Genomic DNA, 19199 nt, shown 5'->3' with positions numbered 1-19199 from the left:
TCATTACCGCCATTACCATGATTATTATTAGCAGTTCCATATTCAAGCCATGTTGATGATAATTTCTGAATTACGCCTAATGAGGAATTTTTAAAAACAGACACCAGCCGGGTTTCTGGCCCAGTGGTGCGCCCTAATTTAATGGATTTCCTGGTAAGGAGTCCATTTGGCTTCATTCTGCCCAGCGTGGGGCGGCACGGCCTGCAGATTCTCCCCCCGGTTTTCTTTTAGCTCAGACAGGAAAGTGTTATTTTACCATCTTATCAAAGTGTAGAACACGATGCTGTGGTGCAATTCTGTTTCAGATCTAAAGTTGTGGACACAGGGAAACACACACTTTAATTTTCATTCATTCATTCATTTCTATTTGATCTATTAGATACTTTCCTCGTCCCTAATTTCTAACCACATTACCCTACAGTCTACATCCAGAATGCTGGCTTTCTCAGGATTGCATTGACCAAACTAAGCAATATTTATAACCTATAACATATTAAACCATTTACTAATAGTATGTAGAACTGTTAGCACAGCTTCAGGGTTCTGGAATCATTTGGGTTTCCACCAAGTACTTTGGCTTCCTCTCCTTTCTAATTTCATTTTAATAAACCGCTTCATCCTGATCCGGGCCGCTGCAGGTCTGGTTCCACCGGGAAACACTGGGAGCAGGGCAGGAACACCCTGGACAGGGCAGCAACCCATCACAGGATATATATTGACATATATTTGAGATATTGGTCTGCATTCTGCACGTCTGTCTCATTAATGCTGAGCTTCTGCAGGCAGCGAGTTGGTTTGCAAGTCAATATGAGTTCAAATGTCACATCCAATTCCAACCACGCTGAAATGCCATGTGTATTTATTACAGCGGGCTGTTCAAACCTGGCCAGGGTTACGAACATACGCCTCACTTTTTAGCAATTGGCAGCAGCGTTGAGATCAAATACATTCAAATGAAATTTTAACCACTTGGTAGTAACTGTATCAACCGGAGTCTGAACCTTATGTAAACTTGTGATGCTGGAGCCTGACCCAGTGAGGGCTGGTTGTTTGGTCTAATCTCAAAATGATTTAACAGTTCCACCTCACCCTTGTGCAAGTCTGATCAGCAGATACAGGAAACCTGATGCTCCTAACAAAGCTCCCAGCAGTCATGAATTATGCATAAAGGGGAATTTAACCTCTGCTGGTTACAAAGTGAAGTACAGCAGCAGATCATGTTATTCCTCTGCAAACACGACCATAAAATGCTGGTCGTTTAGCAAGGGAGTCTGCCATGTTTTTATTTGTAAACTGTGCAGATTGTGCGGTGGATGGCTGGATGAACCAGCTTCTTTTCTGTGTTTTTCAGCTGCAGTCGCTGTTGTTTTGTTTATGATAAACTTGTTTTATTAAGCGCGCTGGACATTTTATATGTGCCGCTATAATCCCATTAAGGACAGTCCAGTTGTTCTGGTGCTGACCGTTCTGGATAGTCCTGAGACTCTGATAATCTCTCTTTTTTAGGGTAAACAAGGTTTACTGCAGGTTAATTTAAGTGATGTTAAACAGATAACTGTCTAGATCTTTACTTGAACCGTTTAGTGTCTGGTTGAAATCGATCCTGAGTTCTGGATGAATACTGGGAAGCACATTACACTTAAGCAAACCAGTAAAACCATAAAATAAACCCACTGTTCAGAATCACATGTTGCTGTAGCCCTGTTAGATCTATTAACCATTCCTCCCAATAGTGTATTAGTTTTTCTATAGTGTTTAAATAGCCTGTGATTGTGGTTTAGACCAGGCTGGAACTGAGGTAAAGTTGGTTTCATATTCGCATATTCGGATTTCTATTTTCAATAGCTTTTAAAAGGTTCGTGCTATAGCTTTAATAATAGCAAATTATCGTTGTTGACATCCAAGACAAGCAGCTACAACTTTTCTTTACTTCACAAAAGTTTGTCTTCTGAAATCCACACAGCATGTTGTGGTCTACATGCAGCCGTGAGCACTGGAAGCGCTAAGTTACCATCTACAAATTACAGTACACAGTAAAAACACAAGTGTAGCTCATATATGACTAAACCTCTTATCCTGGTGATTTTAACATCTGTAGGCCAGTAATAAAAGGCTCTTGTAAAAATTCCAATCTTGTTGGTAATATATTGCTTCAAAACAATATGTATTTAATTCCAACCCCTTATGCTACACCACATATATTGGTTAATTAATCTTTTATTTGGTCTTTTGATGAAATGACAGTGTTGCTCCATAATAAGCAGTATAAGAACATCTGCCTTCTACACAACTGCTAGCTTTAACATGAGCTGAATTGTGGTGGTAGATTTATTTCTGTGAATTTAATTGAATAGCTTTTGAACAACTGGTCATATTGCTCCAAAACAAGTAGTGTTTTATAAAAATACTCATTTTACATACTTCAACTCCTTTTATAACAAATTTTTATCAAATAATTTCAATAACTTTTAAATGAGTTGTATTTAACGAGTATATAAGAGTTGTATTTTATCAAGTGTAACCCACATTACATACTACACCTCTTATATTGATATATTGATATTGAAGAAGAACATGCCAAACATCAACAAACAGGACACATGTACCTGTGCAGCACCTAATCTACCACAAACACAATTATTGCTCCAAAACAAGTTTAAAAGTTATTGAAAATATTTAATAAAAATCTGTTTTTACTATGTATGTTTTGGAGCAATATGACACATACTTTAAAACCTATTGAAATTATTTCAATAAACGCTCAGTTTTTACTTTGTAATAAAGGGTGACCGTGTCAGTATAGCAGGTTTGGTATGTAATGTGGGTTATACTTGATGAAGTTCAACTTCTTGTGGAGCGTTTTGAAGAATTGTTTGGAAGGTATGTAGTCTGAGAGGTGTAAATATTGTGTGAAGCCTGTTTATTTATTCTATCATAATTCAAAGTGATGAGCTGTTAAAAAGCTATTAAAAGTATTTCCTAAAACAAAATAAATGGTGTTAGTGCTTGGACCCCTGTGATCTCCATCTGCTGCTGTTTCTGTGTTATGTGAGTGTTTAGACTCCCTGAGCTCCTGTAGCGGTTACAGCACATTGTAAGTGATGTATTGTTTACATTATTAAAAGCATCTATTACTGTAGTAAACTGAGATGTAGTTGATTGTCTTGATTGCCAACAATGAGCAGTTACACAGATTAACCTTTTTGGACGCATCTTTTAAAAGCTATTGAAGAAAGAAATCCGAATATGCGAATATGAGTGATGCAGAAATCGTTATGTAGCCTAAATTCACAGCGTCCACAAACTTCTGCAACTGTTCGCTAAAGCTATTTAAATTAATTACTTAAAATGCACAAACATAATAAAATATTCATCTTTTTGACTTATGAAAATGTTTACACTAACACCCATCTTTAAGAAATGATGAGTTTAATTATAATATCGAGGATCAGAAATTAACAAATCTATAAATAATAAACACATAATAACAGATAAATAAATAATTGTGTTTGTGGTAGATTAGGTGCTGCACATGTACATGTGTCCTGTTTGTTGACATTTGGCATGTTCTTCTTGTTCTGTGTCTGCTTGGGGAAGGTGTGTGTGTGTGTGTGTGCGTAAATGCATGGGTGAGTTTGTGACGCCCAGTGTTTGTGCGACCTGTCAGAGGGTGTTCTTGCCCTGCTATGAGTATTTTCGGGTAGCCCTGGACCCAACGCGACCCTGACTAGGAAGCTGCTCCCACTGACAACAAATAAATAAATAATAAATACATACTAACGGATAATTAAATAATTACGCACTTGCAGAATTGTGTTTGTGGTAGATTGGGTGCTGCACAGCAACATGTGTCCTGGTTGTTGACGTTTGGCATGTTCTTCTTGTTCTGTGTCTGCTTGAGTTGTAGCCAACGGACATAATCGTAGGGAAGGTGTGTGTGTGTGTGTGTGTGTGTGTGTGTGTGTGTGTGTGCGTAAATGCATGGGTGAGTTTGTGACGCCCTGGACCCAACGCGACCCTGATTAGGAAGCAGCTCCGACAGAAGACAGATAAATACATTTATTCAATAATTTTTTTTATTGCATTTCACTGATACATCCATGAACATCTTCTCCAAATGCTTGGACGGCGAGATCTTTCCAAGCAAGCAGTCCCTGAGAAACAAAGACCCCCCGGTGTTCTTTAAAGGACAATTTCCGGTGAGACATGCCTTTCATCTGGCCGACGGTGTGTTCCGTACAGGAGAACGTTCATGCAAATCGAATCCATCAGCGACTCTCGGTGAAGTGAGACTTCATATTGTAAACAGTGTGTGCCGTTGCCATGGCGACCGTTTCCCCCCTTCACAAGTGGGCAGAGCTAGGCGTCTCCATGGTGATGAAGATGCCATGCGAGCCTGCTATTCACCACGGTAACTTCACTCTCATCCACAAGCGCACAGGAGGGACGCGCACAAAATGAAAGTAACGCGCGGCTCTAACACTGATGATTCTGCTCGATTAGATTTATATAGATTTATTTTTTAAAAATCATTTATTGTTGTAAAATTGTACACAGTTACACAATCAGCCTGGCAGTGATGATGTGAGTTATGTGGAGTGGATGGTCCTTGGCATCAGGCCACTGGGACAACAGGGATTGGCAGGAATCAAACTGGAAACCTCCTGCAAAACACCCACCTGATAAACGTGTGTTTATTATCATTTACAAAAAGCAGATCCAAAACTACCTGTAGTGTGTGTGTGTGTGTGTGTGTATGGGGGGTCACAATGGGGGCCTAAGGTGATCAGAACCACTAACATCTTAATTGAGCTCCTTGTATTATTACTCACAAATGAACTCTCCTGGTTCCTGAGCCCACAGATCTAACAACCTGTTTGAATGCTTCAAAATCAATAATCTGTTTAATCAAGTAAATTACGTTGGCATATTTTAATCCAATATATATATATGTTTGTAAAAGGGACTTGTTTCTGGGACTTTTAGGTGCACTCCTGACATAACCTGTTTACTACTAAATGCATTCGCTACGCATAGTGAAACTGCACACATCACAAAATCAGCCCTAATATTTGTTATTTACATTTACATTTTCATTTTCAGCATTTAGCAGACGCTTTTATCCAAAGCGACTTACACAATGAGCTGAACACAATGAGCAATTGAGGGTTAAGGGCCTTGCTCAGGGACCCAACAGTGGCAACTTGGTGGTGGCGTGGCTTGAACCGGCAACCTTCTGTTTACTAGTCCAGTACCTTAACCACTGAGCTATCACTGCCCAAACAGTGATTTATTTAGGGTCGGAGGATGGGCACAGAGTGTTTGTCACACAACAGAGCTTTCATTTAGGCAAACTACGTTAATCAAATGAATTTCTTTTAAGCACTTGACCAAATTAAAAGCATATCTAGTATGTGCAGCGATTGCAACTCTGATTAGATTTGGATTCCAAATAAATAAAAGAATTCAAAGCAGACAGTCATTGGAGCTGGGTGCAACACTGGGTACATGGTGGAAACACAGCCTGGACAGGGTGCAAGTCCATTGCAGGGCATAACACACTTGCCCTGTTCAAGTTTTTGAATGAATAAAATGTCACATTTTCTGATCTTTATTTAAATCTTGATCGCTTTAATGTTGGTTTTGATGCACCAAACCTAATCAGCATTGCAGCAGACAAGCCTAAAAGTGAATGTGTAGCATAACTGAATAGGTGTGCAAAAATAAATAAAGATGTAACGTTCACTAAAGATGTTCCCTCGCTGTGACCCAGTGATGTTTCAGGGGAACAAAATGTGTCAGTATATATAAAAATATTGATAATTATTAATTTTAATATTAATCAGAATTTTATATTAGGGATTGCCTTTTCCCATATCAGGGAGTTATACTTGATGTGAATGGAAGATTTTTACTACGATTATTATCTTATTTTCCATGTGTATGTGTATGTATGTAGGTGTATAAACGTATATACCTCAGGTATGAGCATCCTTACCAATGAATTCTCGTGGCAAAGTGTTTATAGTAACGACATCCATTAACTAATGTTCATATATAAAAATATAATTGGATAAATCTTGTTTGTTTAATTCATATTGGCGATGAATCAGTTTTGCAGTGAATATCCATCACTGTAATAAAATTACAGAGAAAACCTTCAGCATTTTTTATAAATATAATCGATTTCCTGTATTACAAGAATGGGCAGAATTAAAGAACATGCTCCATCACTTAATTGTAATGCTCTATTGACCTGCTGCTCTAAGTACTGAACTACATGTTCTGGGAAAAGGCAATTAGGAGAAAAATGCGAACTTCTCCTCCAGATCACCATTAGGCCGTGCACTTTGGGAGGAAATTGATTCCCCCCCCCCCCCCCCCCCCCCCAATCTCTCCTATTTAAAGCTTCTGTCCATTTTCCATTAAGATCCATAGAGCTTTATAAGTAAAGAACTGTTACAGCAGAAGGGTGTTAAATGGGACAGAAAAAACACACCACGCCATATTAACCTTTAACAATATAGTTCTGGTTCTCTCATTTTGCCCTCATTCATCGTGCATTGCAAACTAGGATCTCAGATCTTCCTTCTCTCCCAGTGTCCTCTTCCCTGCCAAACCCTTCCATCTTTTCCATGCACTCAGTCAGACCAGGATATGGATCAATACCTCATTGGTTCCACTATCAATGCCCATTATCATAGATCAGGCATCTGCTTGTGCCATCCTGGCCCACGTGTCGCCTGTTGCCACGGGGACCGAGATTTCATCACTTCCTGACCTCTGACACACACAAAGAGAAAGAAGCTGAAGAGAAGGATGAGGGGGGGAACGTATACACCCAGGCAGGGGAGAAGATCGATTTCTGAAGTGTAAAGGAACAGGATCGGATCGAGGGGGGTTGTGCGGATTCAGCGGTGGCAGAGAAAACACAGGGTTCTTTTTTTTTTTGGTCAGATAAGTTTCTGGATTTTTGTCTACTCCAAATAGGTCAAGCATTTTGCCTAAACGTGCCATACTGGAGACTTCAATGTGCAGGGGGTAGAATTTTGACTAGCTGAACTACTGACCACATTAGATGCTGGGCATTAGGAAGGGCATGCACCATGTTTTCATTTGTGAGCAGTACATGCAGAGGTCCAGTGAAAACTCTTGGCGCTTGCAGGAGGGATGTAAACATGCAATTTTTCCACAGTGTAATGTACTTTCACATTTATATCAACAACATTGTTAAACACATACTAGTTTTATTTGTGGTATTAATTACTAATGTAGTATTTTACAACACCTTAATGTTAACCAGTGTTAGTTGTCTGTTTTTTAAGTCTTAATTCAGTAGTACAGATGCAATAACACTTGAGGTTACTCTTAGACATTTAGTGAACAGCAAAAGAATATATAAAGTATATATAACTGCGAAAATTCGGCTCACAGTGTTCATAACTTTGAACATTTTTAATCTAAATCGTCCTACTTTAGTCAGGCCCACAGCATAATCCCTTAAATAAATTGATAAAATAATATTACTGTAATATTGTGGTGCCCTACCGAAAAACAAACACGAATTATATGTTTGTAAAAGGCTGTGATAAATGTTTAAACACAATCTGGTTTGGGAAAGATGATATTTACGCAAATGAAGCTGCTTTATTAAATACATAATGATAGGCCTATAAATGTAGGTGTGGTTGTTTATTATTACAATTAATACAGTTGTTTATTATTATAATATTACAATAATATTGATATACGTGCACAAATCTTAATTAATTAGATATAAAGGCACATGTAAACAGCAATAAAAGAATTTAGTCAATAAAACCTGAACAAAGCTGAAGGTGCCGAAATAAATCGGTGATCGAGCGAACGGGTTTAATTAAATATTTTGCACTGTGGTTCTATAGTAAATGTAGAAATCATCGGGGTGTAACGTTTTGTTGGGGTGGGGAATTTTAAAAATTGGGAAGGCAGGGAAAGTGTGTGTGTGTGTGTGTGTGTGTGTGTGTGTGTGTGTGTGTTTTATATTACATAACATTTTCAGTCCCTATTACAGCTTATAATTTTCCTTTCTGATGGTCACAACATTACAACATTAAACAGAACACCGAATTCAATCAACCCTGGATGAAAAAACTCCAAATGTTAAACGTGTCAGCTTTTGTCTACAACGCGCACTGTGGGGGATTGTAGGCTATAGCAACTGTACAATTTTGTATAGTGGATTAGATTAATTTAATTTTTAAAGTCTTGTTTGATTAAATAATGTTACAAATTTAGATAGGCTATTCTATCAATTTATGGTGCTGGAAAATGAACAAGTAGATAAAATGTGGTGCACCTACTTAAAAAATTATATAAATAAAATGATAAGCCTAAATACAAGACCGCTCGTCAGCTGTGAATATCTAGGGTTCATAACTAAACCTAAATGAGCAAATAGATTTTTAAAGTTGACGTGAATGCAATAATATTTAGACGTAGCCACAATATAATTCACACACACACACACACACACACACACACTTGTTATTATATGTTTATTTTATGTGGTAGAGGGGTCTTTCCTGTGCGTAAATATTCCCACATTGTGCTAAGAGGAAAATCGAGTCGGAGTGTCGGTGCGGAAAAGCTTCCAGCCACATCGGCGAATAGCAGGACCACCGAGCAATTCCCTTCCGAGCACATTAAGACCTCAAAATCTTATGTGTACATTTTCTGTAGACCTACTTAAAGACACATCTAGACCTGTTTATTAAATCCTTCAATTGAATTTACAATAAGCATGAATTTTAATGACGCCTCCGTAGCCCAAGATCTGAAACCCATCAGATTCATAGATTCAGAGCAAGATCAAACTGCAGAACAACCAATAATCCAAAATCACTCATGGCTGAACTTTATCAGAACATTCTGTATTTAACAGGATCTTATACAGACCAAACTGGAACTGAAACCGAAAACCTGGTAAATTCATGGTTTCACTCACCATGTTCACGCAACATGGAACTCAAACCTAAATGTGAAAAACGTTTCAGACTAGAATCATCGCAGTAGAGTTTTAGAAAAGTTCAGAAATAAAGTCAATGCAAAAACATACATGGAGCTTGAGCTGAAGTGCTTAAACGTTTAAGGACTAAAACTTTCTTTTAAACCCGTGCTGAAAACGAACCAGCAGAAGCGGGTTGCTGGTCTTAGGTTTCCGCTGCCAAATACGAATAAACACGTTCAGAACTCAACAAAAGCTAACAAGCGGGTTCTGATCTCTATATGAATTGTTATAGTTAATACAACACCCAGCCTAAATGGTTGGTCTTTTAAGACTGTTATTACTCTTTATAAATCAGTGCTCATTTGAACATCTTGTCCTAAGTAAAGTAGCACTACTTAGCTCTAACTTACTGTAGTACTCCTGAACTAGACGACGCTATTACAACATTATGAGATTATTAAGGGGTTACACAAATGTTTCTACGATTTTCTGTGTGTTTTAATAATTTTCTTGACAGTTTTCTTGCTGTAAGTGTTCATGCGACGTTTCTGCAAATGTTTAAGCATCCAAAATGTTAAGTAAACATATAAAACAGTAACGTCTATAAAACCTTATAGAACCAACGTGAAATCGTTAAACTTTCAGTCCACATGGTAAATTTGTCCTAGACTATTTGTGATAAGAGCAGCAGCAACAACAATAGCTTAAAACATAATATGCAAAATATGTAAAATGGGGTTTAGTTACTTTACTTAACGTAATTTAAGAATGAGTAAAATAGAAAAGTAATTTACTTATCGGACTTTTTAGTTTAGTCGAGCTGTTTTTCCCTTTTTGGATCAGTAGGGAATCAGCAGCTTGTCGTTTGTACTGTATTGATAAGGTTTAGGACTAATGTCATTTTATTACAGTAATATGCAGTGAGTACATAAAAGAAATAAAAGAAAACCAAAAATTTATACCAAGGGCTATTTTAGCAGTATTATAAAGATGAATTCTTAAATTATGAACAGTAGCCTAAAATTTATAAATCCATCAGTGCTTTAATATGCAGGATAAAGTCATTAATAATACATTTACAAAAGCCTCATGTTAGACATAACTAAAATTTTGAAATAAGAAGTCTGAAAAGCCCCACGTTATGGCTTGAAATAGCAGAAGTAGTAGTAGTGTATAAATATTCTTATTAACAATATATACAAATTATATGTCTTGATTATCATAATTTGTATATATTGTTAATAGGAATACACACACTACACTGCTGCTATTTTAGTTGTATTTCAAGCCACAGTACTAGACGCACAATTGCACATCTTTTGCATTTATTTCCATATTGTTTATTTTTTACATGCACATTGTACATTTATATTAGTTCTTCTTTTTTGTTTTGTTCTTGTTCAGCTACTGGAGACCGATAATTTACGTCGGTATAAATAAAGTATCTCTATCTATCTCTATCCATGTTAGGTTAAACTAGGGTTCTCGGCCTTTTAATTGTGGAGGTTTTTTAGTCGCCCAGTAAAAAGCAAACCAGTGGCACTAAAGTGCATTTAATGGGGATCTGATATTTTGGGAACACAATGACCAGGCTCGACACATGTGCGCATCTCACTGCGACTTAACAGCAACAATAGAAACTAACAGAGTTTAAGCTGCTCGGTTTGGAGCTGTCAAAAAATGAAGCACGAGATCCTTCAAGGAGGGAACGTGAGAACTGCTGTGTGTGTGTGTGTGTGTGTGTGTGTGTGTGTGTGTGTGTGTGTGTGTGTGCGTGTGTGTGTGCGTGTGTGTGTGTGTGTGCTGAAAGCACGTTGGGATTCCCAGTCTTTGTTCTTCCCCTCCGACTAAAAAGAAACACCGCGGCCTAAAACCCGGATTCCCTCCCCGACTCAGAACCCCATCACCATCACACCTCGCCACTGCCACCGTGCGGCCGTGCCAACGCGCCTGCGCGTACATGCGTGTATGGGTTCGAAATTGTTCGTGTTTGTGCGTTTCGTTTTAGACATTTTAAACTTCCTTTTTTTCATTCTAGTATAAATGCAGGTACTTATAACGAATCTGTAAAAGCCCACCTTGATAAAATTCACTTTATTTAAATGTATAGGCCTCCACAATTTTATTACGCAGTAAATAAATGACATTAAAATAATTGTTGGCTAAAAGCGGAACCGAAAGACGCAATGGCTCAATTGAAGGAGGTTTCATTTATTAAAGTAGATTTAGTTTAATATAGTTTTTTTAAATTTACTATTTTACTTTTCTTAAATGATCCTAATAATTTTAACTGAAGTGTTTTAAATTTAACTGAAGTGAAATTCCTGAGGCTTATCAGGTTTAAACATTAAGACTTTTGACAAGTGTGGTTACAGATTTGTTGCTTATTTGCTAGATTACAGTGCAGGTCAAATTTGCTTTTATATTTTTTATATATATTTTTAATTTTTGAGTTTGCAAGTGAATATAAAACTGGATTACGGATTTTACAGGATGCGGTCAGTTACCCTAAACGTACCAAATCCTAACCATAGATTTTCTGATGATTACAAACAATATTTTAAGAAAAAAAAAACTATTTAACATACTTGAATTTTCATTGACTAACATTACAAATAAATTAGAATTTTTAATATTTGGTTAAACTTATTAAATAACTAAAATAAATAAATAAATAAATAAATAAATAAATAAATAAATAAATAAATAAATAAATAGGCCATACGTTTTACGTTAACAGAAAAATAAACAGGCCATATCCTATAAGCATACATAAAAATCCTGAAACAACCACAGATTTTGTAATCACTGATTTCTAGTGTTTATAAATATTTCATTATTTAAAAAAAACTGATCATAAATATTGAATCGTTTTATTTTTTAATAAAATTAACACAAGGTATTAAAACATATACGTATATTTTTGGACTAAGGCACAATAAGAAAAACATGTTTAGAATTTGACCAGTGTGGCTTTATTAATGTACAGTTATATGTATATGAATTTCATAACAAAGTCAAATAATAAATCACATATATTATAATTCAGACAATCATTTGTTAGCATTTGTTAGCATCCAAACAAAACAAGCTAAACATATTAAGCTTTTTATTGGTCATTATGCTTTTTTCTTTCAGGCCTCCTAATTATCAGGCTTTAAAAACCCACCGCGATGAGACTTGAACAATGTGTGTTTTGTTCACTCAACATACTTCAGCAAAGCAAACTGTGGGTGTGCAGCCTGTTTATTTTACTGAACCATCTCAAACAAAAATCAGGCTTTACTAGTAAATTCTTTGACTTAGTAAATTACATTTATTTTTGTTGAATCATTAATGAGCATATCCACAGAAGCTATTTAACAACAATGCAGGTTCAGTTGAAATGCAGCATTTCCCACATTTATTCAGTCGAATGATAAATGAAATTAATTTGTCAATGATAAATGAGTTCTAATTTATCAGTTTAAATAATAGTTTAAGACTGCTGCTTTGTTAAATTTACCATCTGATCAAATATTTAGATTTTACTACAGATAAAAACGAACCATGAATTTCATGATTTTATTTGCCTTTTAGATTGTTTCGAATTACTGCATCCATAAAAAAAGTGAAGTCACTTTGGCTGTTTTAATAGAAATGTATTTTCTCCAATAAAATCTTGGTTGTGACCATATACTTTTAAAGGAGCTTTTATGTAAGGAGTAAAACTTAAGAATGTTACTGATAAATCATGCATATTTATTTATTTATCATCACATGATAGAACAATAATTCATACAAGTTATTAGGACAAACATGTTCTCCAATAGAGGGCAGAATCAGCCAGAGGGGTTTAGCACATTCCACCTTAGCAGGCCCGAACCTCTTATTCCAAACAACACACACACACACACACACACACACACACACACACACACACCAACCAATTAAGCATCTTAAATTTCTAGCCGCAGGGCTTCAGTCAAGAACTCTTCAGTCTAAATACTTCAGCTCGACACCTTCATTTACTCTTTCATTTATAATTTTACATACCAGACATCACACACAGTTCCAACTCTCATTTTTACATTTAGGATTCTCAGTCTATAACATATTTTTAAACATAATTCATTTATCACCTTAAAATATAACTTTTACTTTTACGCGATATGTCTGTTATCTAAAAGTTTTATTTTACTAAACTTTACTAAACTAAAACGGATTATTACCAGGAATATTATCAGGGGTCAGGACAAAAAAATGGAAATCTGTTTCCAAATTAAGAGCCCATTAATTTACGTCAAAAGAATGCACATAAATACAGGGGGATAATCAAATCAGGGGATAATACACTGAATTTTAAGCTTATATGAATAACTTTGGGTTTTAAAGTGACAGTAAAAAACGCAGCATTCTGTAGAGTACAACATCCAAATCTTTAAGGAAATAAAAATAGAAAAGATGCAGAATTAAACTGAATAAAAATGCAAAATGTGTTGGAACACACCAAAAAGACGAATGCCTACTATCATACATTACAGTAGAGACGCTATATATGCCTCAAAATGATTTATTTTATTTATATATGTAGTTTGTTTAATTGGGATTGGGTCTTTAATTGCAAAAAGTGAGAAAGTGTGTTAAAATCTATAGGGCCTAGAATAAAAAATAGGCACACTGTTAGCTCGGTGATAGAGGTACTAAACTATTAACCAAAATATCACTGGTTTAAGCTTCACTGTTACCAAGTTGCTGCTGTTGGACCGCTGAGCAAGGTCCTTAACCTTTAACTGCTTAGATTCTATTCTGTCACATTTGTAGTTAACTTTGGTTAATAAAAAAGCATTTGCTAAATTAACTGTAAATAAAATATATTTGATTGTACAGGTTTAGACATGCATAAATAAATGAGCTTTATTTAGAGAATGAGCAGCTTAACATGTATTTATTAAATGTGTTTTTGGTGAAAAATATACTAATTAATTAAGTTCATGTGAAATGTATTGCTTATTTCCTGGTTATTAAATGGTAGCTCATGTAGGGGGTCAGGTGTAAAGTTCTTACTGCTTGAATTTTTCAGACTTTTAGACTGCTGTTTGTAAAAAATAAATGGTTCAATAAGTTACACTTACATGCTGTGATATTTTTATAATTACAGACTAACAGGAACTAAATGGAAGAAGACAAATTCAAAATAATAAAAAAAAAAGTCTTGAAACACTTAACATGAACACTTATAACAAGTTATAAACGATGATCGTTGTTTATTAATAATAATAATAATAATAATAATTACTTTATTTCTTTTTAACCTGAGGAAAGTTAAATTATTTTCTATGTTACCACGTTATTTTGCTGTAATACTTTATGTACAACAGTAAATAAATATTAACAGAATTAAATTTTGTTTTACCTTTAGTTAGGCCTAAAATAAAGAGTTCTGTTTTGTTCTTACTGCCATTAAAATTTCCTAAAATTGTTATTAATAATAAAACGTTTGTACCGAAGTTACTGGAGGAAATTTTATCTTCTGCTTCAGTCAAATGAATCTTCCGGGACCTTTTTGCTTCTAGAGTAAAAGTTCTTGTTTAACTAAATAAAAAAAAATATTTAATGACACAGAACATTAAACAAAAGTTTATTTTATTTTAACAATTTAGAAAGTAAATGTAATAAATAATGTAACTGAATGTCAGCCATTATCTTATTATGGTTATTATAATAACTAGGTTCTATAAATTGATGGATTTCTTTCTGTGAAACACAAATAATGCATTTATTCTCACAGACTCCTGCTCTCAGATTTTTAAACATTTAAACATTATTACAAATCGGGAACGAGTTGAAAAAAATATTATTAATAAAAATGTATATAGGGAAATCTAAACAGCATTTATTAAATCTAATAATGCTAACAATTCTGGTAATTAATATCACCATCCAAATAAAGGTAAGGGGGGGGGGGGGGCACGAATATCGTTTTAATTACAGTTTCCTTACAGTTTTATTTAAGCCCCTGGACTGGACTGTTTGTTTGTATGTTTATTTTGTTTGTTTGTTTGTTTTAACACAGACATCACCGAAAAGATTCTATTACTGATATTTTCACAATTATTTATTTTTACCTTGTCTTTTTTTAAATGACATTAATTTGTGTAATTAATGTTTCGGCTGATTTTGAAATTTTGACGAAAAAAAAACATTTTTCTGTTATTAAAGAAAAGCTTTAAAAATATTTTAGCCCACATGAAATCACTGTGCATTACTATTAATAATTATCAATGTGTTTATATTTTGTTCTTTTTGTAAAAGTCATCATAAATAGAATCAGGAATATGTGTTCATTGTTTTAATAAAAAATAATTTTGAAAGGGGCTCTTTTAGGAATAGGTGTAAATGACATAAAATCTTAAAACAATGTTTGTGGGAATTTGTGACCAATTCTGTCAAAACGTTTGTCTATTTAGACGCGGTAAACGATCTGCTACACTTAATTAAATGTTTTAATGACCTTGTTTTTAAAGAAGAAATAGGTAAAAAATGAATAGAAATGTTTTGTAACCCCACAAAGTTCTAATAAAAACAAAGTAATAATTCTTCATTATGCACGACGTATAAAAATTCGATCTGTTATCCACTCTGTCAGATTGTGATCGTAAAAGAATTAAAACATTAAAGCTTTTCTTTTTCTTCTCCACATGAGGTGTGGATTCAGCTGCGTTTTGAACTAGAATATGGTGGATCATGCATATTCTACAGCCGCACCATTTGACAAAAGGCATTAATGCCAATCCAACCAAAGTGATTTAGGGCAAAAACAAGGTCTCAAAAACACATTTGTTATTTTACAGATGGTAGATCTGGCAACCCTAAAACTCTGACAGTATATTGTTTTATTAAAATATTTAAGGTTTGTGTTCCCTAACGTTTTTAGACGTTTTTTTCTTCACGTCTTGAACTTCTGTCTTTTTTGGGGGAAAATTCGTCATATGAAGATTCTGTGGCCGCTTGAGATCCACAGAATGTTCGGATTTTCTTGCATTTTAAACTGTTAAAGGTAAACAAAAAACCCTCACGACAATTTTATTACATTTAAGTTTAAGTTTAGATTTCGGAAAATACTTGCAAAATAGCAAACTCTATACTTTGGTTAGAAAAACTAAACCCTGATTATCTGGTTATCTGGTTCTACCTCTGGTTGTGGACAGATCACCACAGATTATCCGATGTGATGATCTACAACCAGAGGTAGAACCAGATAATCAGGGTTCAGTTTTTCCAACCAAAGTATCCGATAGCAAATAATCGATTAACAAATGGAATTGTAAGTCGGTCTATAATACGGTCGACTATCGCAAGAGCATAAACAAGGCAAAGCATCGGACTAGCAGGTATAGAAGTAAACATATAGAAGTACATATCACCCAATAAAAAGAAGAACATTGCTTATATTGCATCGTGTTGAAGTTAATGAGGTCTGTAACATGGTAGGACTTTTTTAATTCGGCAAGAGAAAGAACGAAACTTCTGAAGGAACATTCAGGTCCTCTCTTTTCAGCTCATGAGGACACTAGCTGCATAAGTAAGTGTTTCTTGCATGGCATTAAATAAAAAAATCCGTTTACACTCCTTTAACCCATCAGCAAATTAAAAGAAAAAAGAACCGTTTCCCAACAAGCCAAAGCAGGTTTTAGAACCAGGTTCCACAATAAATAATGAATAATGCATTTCATAATTAATTCTGAAAAAATAGTTTAGACATAATCAACATTATGTTTAAGAAACAAACAATCGAGAGTTAATTGTGGCATCTTTATTTTATTCTGTTGTTTTAGTGCATCTACCAGACAAGATTCAACCATCAAGCAAGTTGCTTTTATACGCGTGTTATTATATTAATGTCTTATAAGTGCCAGTAAAATTGCCCACGAAACAAATTCATTATAAAAAGCCAAAAAAGTTGTATTTAATAAATACGTGGGTATTTAATAAATTAAAACTAAACTGATTCCTGTATATAACAAGTCAATTTTATATTATTTATGCCAATAAGTTTTTTGCGGTTAAATAAATAAAAAACAGCTATAATTTAATGATAAACACAGCTAACACACACACACACACACACACACACACAAAATATAAGGTTAGTTGGTCCTATGCATGGTTTTAGGAAATGCAGGCAAATAGAAATATGTGAAGTTCTTTAACAAATGTATTCCTGTTAAGTACAAATGTGTAGGTTTATTTAAAAAAGTAATAGTAGACAAAATAATAAATATAAATATATTATATCTAGAAGGGAAAACTGACAACCTGATTTATTAAATAATAGTTTATTTAAATAATCTTTAGCTAGACTCAGTTTGGTCATTTTGTCTTAATTTTTGATGAATAAAAACTCTGAATCTCATTCAGTTTGCATAAATCATTTGAATACATTTAAAAAGACCTACAACCTTAATTATAACAACAAAGCCTCCTACATGGATGCCCCCTGGTCTGCTCCTGCTGGAGCTCTTTTAGACGCGTCTCATTGGATCAAAAGCACAGAGCAGACAGACCACAGAGATCCCACAGGAGATGCTGCAATCTGTGGCCTGGGATAGAGAAGTCTTGGCTTATGTTTTTACGCAGCTGCCACCACGACCCTTACCAGGAGAAGCGGAGGAGAGATGAGAGTGTGTTAGTTACACTGATGGTCATGTGATTGTTCAATGTTTAATCACTTGTTACTTGTAATAGTGTTCAAATATTATTAGTAAAATACACTGACAATAGATTTGTCAATAATTCTAATATAAATTATTTGATGTCAGTTGTAATTCTGTACACAGCAAATAAACTTAATTGTAAATTTTTCAAGTCTATTGTGGAATGTTTCATGTGAAATGCCGACAGGAAAATGGGAATTGGGATTAGACACAGTACTATCAATAAATTGATTGCAAGCTAGGTTCATTGTTTTAGTCTGTTTATATGGAAACAGGTTTTTATTGTACAGAGGGACTATGAGAGGGGTTATAACTCTAAAATAAATATAAACCTAAGCACTGATTAAGGCCTTTGGCTTTAAAAGGCATTTTGTGGGTTACAGATTTTAGGGTTGTAGGGCTTTAAGGACTGGAAGTGAATTCATTTACAATGGAGACTTGCAAACATGTTCAACTAATAACAGACATTGATTACAAAGCACAGAATACCATGTCATTTCAAGAAGGAAATTATTTGATCATGGTCAGCTGCAAATTACAATTAACGTACGAGTGAACTTCAAGTGTAAATCTTTCACAAAAAATCAATCTTAGGGTTTACAGGGCCAATCTATTTCAACATGCAAAGCTGGAAAGTGAAAAGGAAGAAGGAAGAAGAAAGGGAACCTACATGTATTTCGGAAACCACAAACCAATGAGTGCTATTAATTATTGATTCCAAGGTACCTAATATTAACATGACGTTCAAGTAGCCTTATTCTAACAAAAAGCAAGCTATTTCTATAAAGACTTTGTTTGTTTGACCCTCTAAATGTTTTTAATCAGAATCAGAATCTTTATTTTCTTTATTTTCAGTACCAGGTGTACAAGGAATTTCTTTTGGTGCTGGTGTCAACATAAACATCTAATTAAATAATAGAAAGTTGTATTATTGTATAGTGCAGTACACTGCCAGACTTCAAGTATAAAAAATTGTGCAATAGTTATTTCAAGTAAAAAGGTGCAAATGTGCGTACGAAAGAAGACAAGTTACATATGTTTTACAGTATATCATTTAGATTTACCTTGTGGTATAATATCGTATTAAACTATAAAACCACTTTGGTAATCAGTAATAATGACAGAATATCTGTTAAAGCTTAAACATCAGCATGAATGATTGTGAACAGCTGGATGGTTTTCTGATCGCACCCTCCTGAATTTCTGTGTACAGTGAATGTATTAATTCGATTGTGCATGTATATGGGCGTTTACATGTAGACACTGAAGTAAACCTTTTATTAAATAAATACATAAATCATAAGAGTAACCCAGAGAGTCACAAAGCTTGGCCAGAATACGTCAAAACCGAAACACTGGGTTTCAGTCAAACCTGATGAAACCCAATAAACTAGTCACACTTTACCACCATATTTAGGTCGTGTTCTCGATTGATAAATCCCCTTTTTTGTTTAGATTGTGTGTCCTTATTGCACAGCAAAATGTCCTTCAGTATTTAGGCTATATTCTACCTA

At 34.7% G+C, this 19199-nt stretch overlaps 1 protein-coding gene across 1 annotated transcript in view; it reads right to left on the bottom strand.

The window, feature by feature from the left end:
* The window catches only part of armc3 (armadillo repeat containing 3), a 378416-nt gene that overhangs the window by 122405 nt on the left and 236812 nt on the right, over window positions 1–19199 (bottom strand). The gene's annotated exons all lie outside the window — the stretch shown is intronic.

This window comes from Trichomycterus rosablanca, chromosome 23 (genome assembly GCF_030014385.1).
Source record: "Trichomycterus rosablanca isolate fTriRos1 chromosome 23, fTriRos1.hap1, whole genome shotgun sequence".
In the NCBI taxonomy this organism is placed as follows: Eukaryota; Metazoa; Chordata; class Actinopteri; order Siluriformes; family Trichomycteridae; genus Trichomycterus; species Trichomycterus rosablanca.
Note: the sequence above shows the minus strand (reverse complement) of the source record. Positions and strands in the feature narration are given on the sequence as shown.